The 11797-nt window shown below is 35.2% G+C and overlaps 1 long non-coding RNA gene across 1 annotated transcript; it reads right to left on the minus strand.

Moving 5' to 3' along the window:
• Positions 1 to 222: 222 nt before the first annotated feature.
• Positions 223 to 3654, minus strand: LOC125493164 (uncharacterized). Its single transcript, XR_007269651.2, has 2 exons — positions 3300 to 3654; positions 223 to 541 (listed from the first exon to the last, which is right to left on the minus strand). It is a non-coding gene; the product is annotated as an uncharacterized LOC125493164 (long non-coding RNA).
• Between the last annotated feature and the right edge of the window lie 8143 nt (positions 3655 to 11797).

Here is an 11797-nt window from a genome sequence, read left to right on the forward strand (position 1 = left end):
TCGCTAATTAGCGACCGTCGAATACAGACGCTAATTAGCGACCGCCAAGGCAGTCGCTAATTAGCAACCGTCGGTAGCAGACGCTAAATAGCGACCGCCTGACGGTCGCTAATTAGCCTGGGCGGTCGCTAATTAGCGGCCATTTTCTCAAACACGTATTTGCACTTTCTTTATTGTTTTTGGTACGCATTTGCACTTTTTTTTTTTTCTTTTTTGCTTACATTTAACTAATATTAAATGTAATAGCTTTTTGATATTAAATGTAATAATATATGGAATGATGCAAATACCATACTTCTTTTATTAAGGCAAACAAATTAATCAATTCAATTATTATTGATAATAAATGTAATTACAAGTGAAAAAATAATTCTAGAACTAAATTCTAGTATACTTCGAACAAAATCTAATACAAATCCCATTTAATTACATGTACACTTTAAACTCCACAACAAAAATCTGGAACCAAAACGGACTTTAAATCTGGTATCTGGATCGAAACCAACTTCAAATCTGGAACTCAAACGCAAATCTCATAACCCTGCAAATCAACAAAAAACAAAGAAATTAATGAGCTCATGCACCTAAATCTATTTAGTTAAACACAACTCCAATGCACCTAAATCTATCAGAATAAAGCTAAAACTAAAAGAAACCAACAAAATATGTTCTTGCCTTTAACCAAAGAAGAAGAAACTATCATTCTCTCCCCTCATTCACAATATTCATGTTTTACATACAAGTGGCCTGCTCCACTTTGCTTAACAACTTCAGTAAGTACATGGATAAACCCAGCCACCTCAAAACCATTCAACTCATCCTTGTTGCTATTTAAGGGCCACATTGGGTGGAAGTTTTCTGTAAAGTTTATGTTCTTTGGTCTCTTACTTCAAATAGAAAAAAGGTGGTCGTAATCTGATAGAATATGCACTAATCTTAATTTCTTCATGTAATTCATGCATACTCGTACGAAATCTCCACAATCAACCACATTGAAAAGATGCATCTTTGTGCAACAATAAGAGATAAGGATAAGGACTAATAGGCAGGAGTCGGGACTAATGCCATGCTTCTTTGTTTCATCTGTTCATCTAGGACTAGTTATATGAAAAGGAAAGTTGCCTTTGTTCTTTTCTTTGATTCCAGAACGAAAACGAAATGAATTTCGATCTGATTCATCGAATAATATTTCAATACACTGTACAAGGAGGAGAAGGAATGGTGAAATTGTAGGGGTAATAGTTTCCCACCAGCAGGGGTTCTATTTTGGTAATCTGACATATAACAAACATAATGTTGTCTCAGCTTAATATATCCAAGTACTATGACAAACATGCTCATAACTACAACACCGAAAGAATGATTCTATCAAAGGAAATCACACCAGTCGTAGCATGGACTACACACAGGGAGAAGGGGAAAATAGATGTATTATATGACTACTGTAAACAGAAGGGAAATGGTGTACCTCTAATTTATGATAATCAACAATAAATTTGAGCAACAATAAATAAATTTGAGCAAAATCAAAAACAATGAAGAATGAAAGCAAGTAAAGAATATGCCAAGTAAATTTTGTTTGAGAAGAAGTGTTGGTTTACCAAGATGCCAATAAGAGCCAAATACGGACTGTAGTCTTTCATCATCCATGTTCCTGCTTATAAGATAAACATCAAGCAGAAATGTCAAACAACAAAAATCACAAGGTCTATTTAGAGATGACATATGACCATGAAGTCTAATATCATTTATTGGCAACACTTTTATGTTATGGATAAATAACATAGCAAAACAAACCTTCATCAAGAATGATAACATATACTGAGTTTAACATGTCTTCCTCTAGCAACGTATACTGTACGAGAGTAATCAAATAGATCAAACCAATTTCCTTTTGGGATATATGCGTCAACAGACACTGCATTGGGTTTCAGAACAGGTGACACCATCACTCGTTCACCAATGAGGAACTGTGAGTTAATACTGTAAGTCTGTCAAACTGGAAATGTTGCAGCATATATCTGTCAAAGAATTGATATACATAGGAAGTAAAATAAATGGATATAAAAAACAATATTGAACAATGCATTATCTTTGAATCATATTCTGGAAAAGCTTTATACCTTAAAACAGTACTTAGAATCAAGTAAAATCCAACAACTAAAAAGATTTATACCTAAATCTCTTCAATATACATCTAACTTACAAATAATAAGAACTTACAGCAACAAGACTAGCATGATAATTGGAGTGAATGATTAAGAAATTATAAAAGATGACTTATAAATTAAAGGCAAGGCAAGCAACAACTGTAAAGCAGCAAACACCAATTGGACATCAACAAATTGAGCAAGATTAGTTGAGCAACAGAGCCAATGTGTGAGAATGGAGCAATAGCAAGTGCAGGGGCAGCAAAAACAAGTACAAAACGAGCTAAATCTATTCAAAACAGGGGCAACAAATAGCAAGTGCATACGAGCAATACCACCACCATACTGCAGATATGCGTCAACAGACACTGCATCGGGTTTCAGAACAGGTCCCCTTCTACTGCACAACACCCTTCTACAGTTCTATGCAGGCCTCATTTCTTGCTCGTTTTTCAATTAATCTTCTCCTTAGAAACACCTTTTTTTTTTTTACCACGGTCCCCTGGAAGGCCAAATCTAAGCATAGTACTTAACTACTCGTTTGCATCAGGTTTGTTTACCTTTTCTTATTGTTTTTGTCTAGTCCATTCACATTTTATATGCTTCATAAGTTCATGTATATACTGAAGTAACTCTTATATACTTCTATACTAATTTAATTTAATCTCAAACTACTGGCAGTGATATCTATCAAAGTAGAAGACATGTTAAAAAAAACGAAGAACTGATTTCCAAATAAGACGAAAAATCATGCCCACAAAAAACGAAAAATCATGCCCAAAAACCAGATTTGGAAACAACATTCATAAAACAAGAAACAACTCAAAATCTCAGAAAAATCAAAAGATGAAAACCGAAAAACCAAAGACAAAAAAACCAAAATCGCGAAATTGAATAACCAAATCGAAAATATAAACACACAAAATCAAAATCTCATAAACCCGAAAACTCAAAAAAATAAAGAAAAATCGAAAAACAACAAAAATTAAAAAATCTTAGGGAATTCAGATTTAGGAAAAACCGAAAAACCAAGAACAAGAAAACGCAAAACGAAACTAAAAAGACAAAGAAAATCGAGAAAATAAACTACATAATCAACAATCAAAACTAAAAAAAACAAATTTATTAGTTAAATCTGAGTAGAAATACCTGATTTCGTGAGATCTACAAGAAAGAGAGAGCACCAAAATGTGAGATGAGAGTGAGGAAGAGAGAGAAACGTGAGATGAGAGTGAGGAAGAGAGAGGCGTGTGTTAGGGTTGATAATTTGGTCGACTGGAGGTTTTTTTTTTTAATTTATACCTCTTATTTAGCGTCCGTCTAACGGACGGTATTTTAACTAAACGGACGCTAATTAGCGTCCGTTTTTTTAAACGGACGCTAAATCTCAAAAAGCGGACGCTAATTTGCATCTGTCTTTAATCGGACGCTAATTTTAAATTTACCGTCCGCTTGTATCGTCGGACGCTAAATGCAGACGCTAAAAAGGCGGATTCTTGTTGTGTAACCCAATTCCCGAAGCTAATGTCAAGTGAGTAATTTGCAATCTTTGTACAATGGGTGTGTTGATGTTTGTTCACTAATGCAATTCAATATGTACAATTACAGTCTCATACCGAAATTCACCACTTCTCTCTTTTCCACACTCAATCTCCTTGTACATCCTTCGCTTCGTGGTTGTTCATTAATAAAATCAAAATGTACAATGACAACCCTCCAGCTGAAAGTAACCCAATTCATGAAGTTGATGTCAAGTGAGTAATTTGCAATCTTTGTACACTGGGTGTGTTGATGTTTGTTCAGTAATGAAATTCAATATGTACAATTACAGTACCATACCGAAATATGTCAAGTGAGTAATTTCCATTCTTTGTATACTGGTGTGTTTGATGTTTGTTCACTAATGAAATTCAATATGTACAATTACAATCTCATACCGAAATTCACTAAAATCACAATGTACATTGATGGTCATTGCTTTGATCACTGAAAATCCCCAAATGTACACTCGTAAATTATTGTACACCAAACCATATGCATCTGTACATTAAAAAAATTGTTTCACGTGATGAGAGAGAAAGAGCTGACACACTTTCAAAAATACTGCCAAAAGTCAGCCACATGGGCAAGGTGTAGGATGCTCATCCTACACCTCGGTGTAGGATCTAATTTGCGTATAAGGTGACTATCGTTTGCACTTTTGTCTCTTGTTATATGGTGTTTACTTGTAATTAATGCAACTAGAATTTTGTTGCAAGCGATGCGTGCTTGAATTTTTATAACGTGATTTTCTCAGTTGTATGAGTGATTTGTAAAGATTCTTAATTTAAGTGATTTGTGAATTGTGAGTGAGTGTTGTAAATTAATTTTTGGTAGTTTTATTTGACTGTCAAATTTGCTGTTGACATTCCTTTTGTAATTTAGAAAGGGAAGAAGGACAAAATAGGCATTTCAAAAGAGGACACCATTGCTCCCCCTTACCTTATATAATAGAGATTTACATGCAATTCTAAATCAATCTACCAAATCTACAACATGACAAATCAAGATTTGCTTTGTATTTATAGCACTCCCCCATCTCATAATATAGTCCTCCATTCATTTTTTGATATTCTAAAATATTGTGTCTGTTTTTTTTTAAAAAAAAAAATTGTTTGGTCTAAATTATCCTCAATTTCTACATAAACTTTCCAAAATACCCCAATTTTTCTTTCAGATATATAACCCTTTTTTTTTTATAATTGCATAATATGTAACCCTATTTATTGGTTTACACCATTCCAAGAAACATTCATTGTTTTTTGATTTTTTTGAAAGGAAAAATAAAATAAAGAGCTAGTTTCAAGACAAAAGTACCAAATAAACACTTTCTAAATATTTTTTTTGAGAAATCCTACTACTTTTATTCTCCTTAATTCTCGTAAATAATGAGAAGTTAGCACTATATTATAGAACAGAGGGAGTATTATTTATTGTGATCTCAGATCTTCTTACCATAAACACTCTATTATGAGAAATTGAGAATTGCCGAATCTTGAATGGTTATGCATGAAAACACATCTGAATGATTCATATTAGTTTGAGATTGCAAAAATTATTGAAAGAAACGGTCTAATTTTATATTAAATGGATTAAACTAGTACCAAAATAAATTAATCTAGTCACTATTGGGCTAATTTCTCTTTTTAATATTGGTTTACTATTATAATTTTAATTTAAAAGTAGACGGTCGCTTACAAGACAAACTCTTGAAATTGTATAAAACTCGAAAATAGAAAATGTCAGCAACACTTACTCACACGTCACTTCTTTTTTCTTTAATTTATAGAGGCATGCATACAATCAGTCAATTACTTAAAATCAACCTGATCCACATCTAAAGTCTAAAGTAAGAGGATAAATATTAATGATCTCATCCCTAGTTTATAGGAACTAATTAAAATTCATGAAAGAAGATCAGGATTTGTTAAATTAATATAGATGTATTTGCCAATTTTGCTGAGATAAACTCTTACGATTGCTCATATCAAATAAAGAAAAAAAAATTAGTTGAGGAGAAAGGACAATTAGTTACAAACACGAATTTCAACCTAAGCAAAGTCGATCAATCAAACCTTATCTCAACCACTCTTGCACCTAGCTGGACGTCTGGAATCTTCCTAATTGCTAATTAAACATATATTTTCTCACTTTGATTAGATCGATGCTTCAAGATTAACCAAAGTTTATGTGTCAAGAAAGATAATTGGTTCGAAAATCAATCTGTACTAGATTACTATGTAAGATACATCAGTTTAAAGGTTAGATATAAGGCTAAACAGTTTAGAAGTAAATAACTCAATATATTGTTGGCCTGTTGGGATAAGTATTCAAACACTAACCAATGCTTTGGAATTTAAGGTTGTACTCCATCGAGCTACCACCTCTTTTTCGTTCGGTACCTTTTTAATATCATTAATTCGTCTAAGGTTTAGGCTAAGAGAAAGCTAGCGATGCTAGTACTATTGGTTAATTACAAAGTCAATTGCTAAGCTCGTTGTTTGACATATAACAGGGTTTAAATAATATTCTTATTTGATACTCAATTTGCATGTTTCACGAGTACTAAGGGCTATAGTACTATACCCATTACCCACAAAGAAAGGAGTAGAGGTAGACCAATTCTCAACTTTTTTGTGAATCATTATATTCCAACACTACTATGTATATGTACATACACGTTGTAGGGTTTATGTGAATCATTATGATTAGAGCATGTTGGTTTACTATTTTGGACTCCAAGAAACAGAATCAATTAACGATTTTATTTTTCTCTTGTTTGATTCAACCCCTTATCAATCTATTACCATTACTTACTGGTAATGAATTTTCCCAATTATTTTCCGTTCTCCTCCCCCTCAAGAAGTAATAAAATGCATTACTTGTGGAGCTGTGGTAATGGTTATTATTCACATTTTTTGATTTGACCAAACACTCAATAAAGGTAACTATTTTGTTACTATTCCTCTCCTCTATTTGCTTTCATTAAACTAAACGACGTTTTAGTATAATGAAGACCAAAACAGAACCCCCTGCATTTCTTTGGTGGTCGCCTCTTCTCCATACATTTATATATTCCATGATAATGAAGAGAATACATATGAATTTAGGTATAATAGTAGAACAGATGATTTAGATAATGCAATGGGAGAGAGAAAAAAGGAAAGTGTTGCCCTCATTTTGGAGGTAGTACACAATTCTATGGTATATTACCTCTAAAATATGAGTAATAATTTTTTTGCACCTTACACAATTACTACAACTTTCATCTACCACCACCTTTATCCACCTTCAATCCTTCATCCTCTATATTTATTTTTGTATCTCGTCAATATATTATTCTCAATCCAAGCACGTCCTTGTTTATGCCAAAAATCACCAAGGTGACAATCTTTGGTCGGGACGACGACTAGATTAGATAAGAAAAATAGATGGCATAATTTAAAGGGAAAAAGTAAAGAGAGAAGAGACACAAGAAAATGGTGACGCGGAAAACCCATGAAAAGGGTATAACGAGGGTGGCAATGACCACCAATCCCACTTATTTGGGCGTTAAAGCCTTTGAAACAAGTATAATATATTTTAGCATATGAATGAAAGATAGTTGAATTTTCTAATTGACTATGAAAGTGTAAGTAAATAACATAGGTCATATCTCCTCCTTTTGGTCTCTGCTACGAGCCACTATTTATAATAGTAGGGCTGGTGGAGATTAGAACAACTCCCTAAAAATGAGGAATTAGTTGGAATCTTGGACTCCACTTCTGGCAGCAGTTACTGGCTATGTGAATTGGTCTTCCTACTTTTTAGGCACGTAAAGAGTGATGCTTGAGCATACTTCTCTTTAGACTTAGTCTCCTTGATTTTAGGAACCGATTTCCTTGACTTTAGCTGAGATATTTTACCTTCTACTGCTGTACTATTGTCGTCACCTGGTAGCGTAGTGTAGCTGCTAGCTCTACTGCATACTACTGCTATAGCTGGGCGCGTCTTGGCTAGCTGTTCCTGCTTAAAGAATCTGATTAACCATAGCTGCTTATAAGCTGGTGTTGCCTACTGAAGCTGTATTGAGTGCTTAGGAAATAGAGCCATAACAATAGCCCCCATTTTTCTAATCGAAGCTTGTCGTGACTAGGAAAATGAACTACAGCTTCGCATCATGTCAATTGCTCTTTTCATGCCCGCTTGCTTTGCAACTTAGTTTTGTCTATACATGGCTTTGTCTCTAGATAGCTTAGCTATCACCTCCGTGCTGACACCTTGATTGTCTTTGATAAACCTGCACTTAGCTTAGGTGGCTTCGAAAACATTCAATATGTAACACACAGCTTGAGAACAATTTCGAGTAATTCTTTGAAAACTTATGATAATACTTTGACAACTTAGGATGTACAATAAACTTAAGATATACAATACTATGGTAGCTACGCACTTCAACAGCTTATTGCTTTGCTTTTGTGCTTTTTCACGCTTCTCATAGCTTGGTTGGCTCGCAACAGGTTGCGGGTACCATTAACATTTGAAACTTTAGACAATTCATACAATTGTAGCTAGCTAGATGACTATCTAGCTGGCTGGCTAGCTAGCACCAACGCTTAGGTCCTGACGCTTAGGCCTTTAGAAGTAACTTTGTATCTATAACTCAAGAGGACTTGTGTGTTAGTTTCATGCAGCCAATCATCCATATCACGTTTATGCTGTCTTGCGTCTTTGCACTTGTCCTTAGCTTACTTTGTTTGCTTAAGTTGCTCTGACTCTTTGAACTTTGCTTTTGATCTTTGGATCTTTTGAACTTTTGACTTTTGATCTTTGGATCTTTTGAACTTTTGACTTTTGATTTTAAGAAACATCTCTTTTGTATGCACGCTTATATTTGCTAGCTTTGGTGATGTTCTTACTTGGTGTACTCGAGTTTTCCTTTGGTTGGGCCCGTTTCCTTGGTGCTACGACCATATAGCTAAACTCAGGTGCTTCGACCTTTAGCTTGTGACTAGGCGCTTCGACCTTTATCTGAGACTAGGCGCTTCGACCTTTAGCTGGACTAGGTGCTGCGACCCTCTTGCGTTACCTGGTGAACCAATGTGGTTACCTTTGTTTGGTATTCTGGCGTTTGCACCGGTAGACAACATGGTTCTTAACCTAGGTTAAAAATAATACAACTTGAGATGCGAAGCGTTCTAGCTTCTAGGTACGACTTTTCCTTCCTTGGTAACTAGGCAATACGCACCTTTTCCAACCACTCGTTCAATTAGACAAGGACCCTCCCAGCTACTCTCTAGCTTGCCAGCATTCAGCTCTTGGGTGCTCTGGAATACCTTCCTAATAACCTAGTCTCTTACCTTAAACACTTTGGCTTTTACATTTTTGTTGAAGTTGCGGGCCACTATTTGATGGTTTAGCGTTGGCACTTACATTTTGATGTGTAGGTCACTTAGATAATGAGATTCTGGTGATTTAATTAACTTGGCAATTGAATTGGTTTTTTCAAGCCGGCACCTAGGCCATATAATTCGTAAGCTGGCACCTAGACCATTTCATAGGCTGGCGCTTGAGCCATTTCGTTTTTGCTTTGATTTGTTTCGGATTTGCCTTGTGCTTCTGGCATGTGGGCCTTTAGTTATTTGTCAATTTGAACTTAGTGTTAGGACCACCTTTGAGTAGCTGGCGACAGACAGGACCCTTTTGTAAGCTGGCGTCAGGGGCACGTATGTAAGCTGGCGTCAGGGGCACGTATGTAAGCTGGCGTCAGGGCCGCATTTGCAAGCTGACGCTAGACCATATTGTAAGTTACCATTCAGCGATTTCACCTTGTTATAACTTGGTGAAGATATAATGTCATAGAATATAAAGCAAGTATGCATATCTTTGTACAAGTAGACACTTCGAGAGTTTGATCATGTGTGTCCTAACTTAGGTGAATGAATAGATAAACATAAGTGAACATTGATGTGCACATTAAGCTTAGAAGTCTTGGTAAATGATGTATTTTTAAATTTGGGAGTATATACCTTTGACGTTGATATGTTACAATAGTAAACAATGCCTATCAACGCCAACTAGTGTTACTTACTTGACGTGTTGCTCATCATTACGAAGCTTTGTATTCCTGATCTTTGCGAACTTAAGATGTTGTGAGCACTGTGCACTTGCGACTTCTCCAATTAGCAAGATAACGGTCATATTCGCCAATGTTACGCCTTATGATGGACATTTGATGGATAGCTCGTGTATTCGATGCTCAGCAGCTTACTTGTGATGTTCTACGGCTTGCGCTAGTGGTCAATAGGTTACCTATGTTCTGGACAGCTTGTGCTAGACACTCGGCAGCTTGCTTTCGCACTTGTCAGCTTGCATTGAACATGTAACAGCTTACACCTTACACAAAAGAACATGCATGCGTACAACTTAATTTTGTTAGAATAATTCTTATAAGCCCAAACATCACGAATGCAATTGTTGTATGATTGACTTGTGAAGAAAAACATGAAACAAAGTTTGATGTTTGCAATGTATATGTATGGACTTGATAAGAAAGTCATTATGCATAAGCGCATATTTTGAACGAATAGATAGTAATAATTGTTAGCTATGCTGGCTATGTGGATGAGAAGTTGAATAAACAATATAGGTTAGAAGTCACTTAGCATTTTAGTAACTCCTTGGCTTCCACTCTGGTTTTTGGCGTTAGGAACTTGACAATGTTGTCAGCTACCCTTGTTGTGTTTGTAAGACACGTTGTAACCTGATCTAGCTTCGTTGTGCCATGCTATCTTCAGCTCACACATACATTGGTATCAATCTTGATGAAATGTTTTCATGCTGTACGTCATGTTAGTGTACAAACAAAATAATAATAAATGCATTTGCTTCTCATTGACATGGAAGCTTGATAATTAGCTTTATGGAAATAGCGATGACTACTAGTGTATATTATTCGAAGTCAAGTGTAAAAAATTTAGCTACTAAGTGTATACTCTACGTCATGTTAACTGCGATAATAGTTAGAGAAATGAATCTTCGAAAGAGTATTAGAGCGTACCTATGAATCATATTGACAACAATAATCTAGAGCTTACTTGCCATGACTTGTGGTTGAAGATAACTCATTGTGCAAACCAGATAAGCTGGTGTCAGCTTCTCATGCTGTCTCCGCTTTTTATTGTTGGTTTTAACGTGTATGACAATAAACTTGTTTCTTTTGATTTATTTTATACGTCTCATATAAATTCCTGCAAATGACTTAGAAAGCAAGATGTTACCAAAGACAAGTAATGTAGCTGATACTAAGGTTACCTTCTTTGCCTTTTTACTTAGACATATTCATGTTGCTGAGAATTTCAACTGTGATATCTTCCACTTATCTTCATGTATAGTCAACTTCTTCACTTTAAAGGTTGCTAGTAGCACCGAGGTTTGTATAATTTTTTAAGCCCTTGAGATCTCCAACTCCTTTCAGATTGTGTTGACATTAAGCCCCAGGATGCTTTAGTTTTGACTAGCATTGTTCCTGTATTCACATGCTACAATACTTGTTATGTATTTTTGAAAATACAACAATAAAAAGCCTTGTGTAATCATAACAGGAGTCGCATTATTAAAGTCACAATATATAAGCCATATACTCTTGCCCCCTTGTGGCTACTTCAGGAAAAAAAGTTAGAGTTCACTTATCTGACTGGATGCTTTTCTTCCATAAGATGTCGACTCCTTTAGCTACTAGAAGCAGCTGGGTTGTGTGCCAATTCTTGTCATATTGACATCTTAGACTTTTGACTGAAGTTAGCCACAAAAATCGATGAATTTGTGACTTTAATGTTGCCCTTTGATAAAAACGGATGCTGCATGATAGCTTAATCTATAACACTACACTCAAGTTATCTCAAAACAAAGTTGAGAGTGTTGTTAACCATTATCAGTTGCTAAAATTTTGAAATGACAAGAGAAAGTCGATTGTAACTAGTAAGCTAACTCAAGTAATCTTAAAGAAGGTTACCTGGTTATTTGCGTCTACTAAAAGACTTACGTAGTATATGTGTGAAGATTGCTAGTAATGTGAGGTGGCTAACACATAGGCGACGCTGGTAGCACTTGACGGGTTAATGAAGGCG

Source organism: Beta vulgaris, chromosome 9 (assembly GCF_026745355.1).
Source record: "Beta vulgaris subsp. vulgaris cultivar EL10 chromosome 9, EL10.2, whole genome shotgun sequence".
Taxonomy (NCBI): domain Eukaryota; kingdom Viridiplantae; phylum Streptophyta; class Magnoliopsida; order Caryophyllales; family Amaranthaceae; genus Beta; species Beta vulgaris.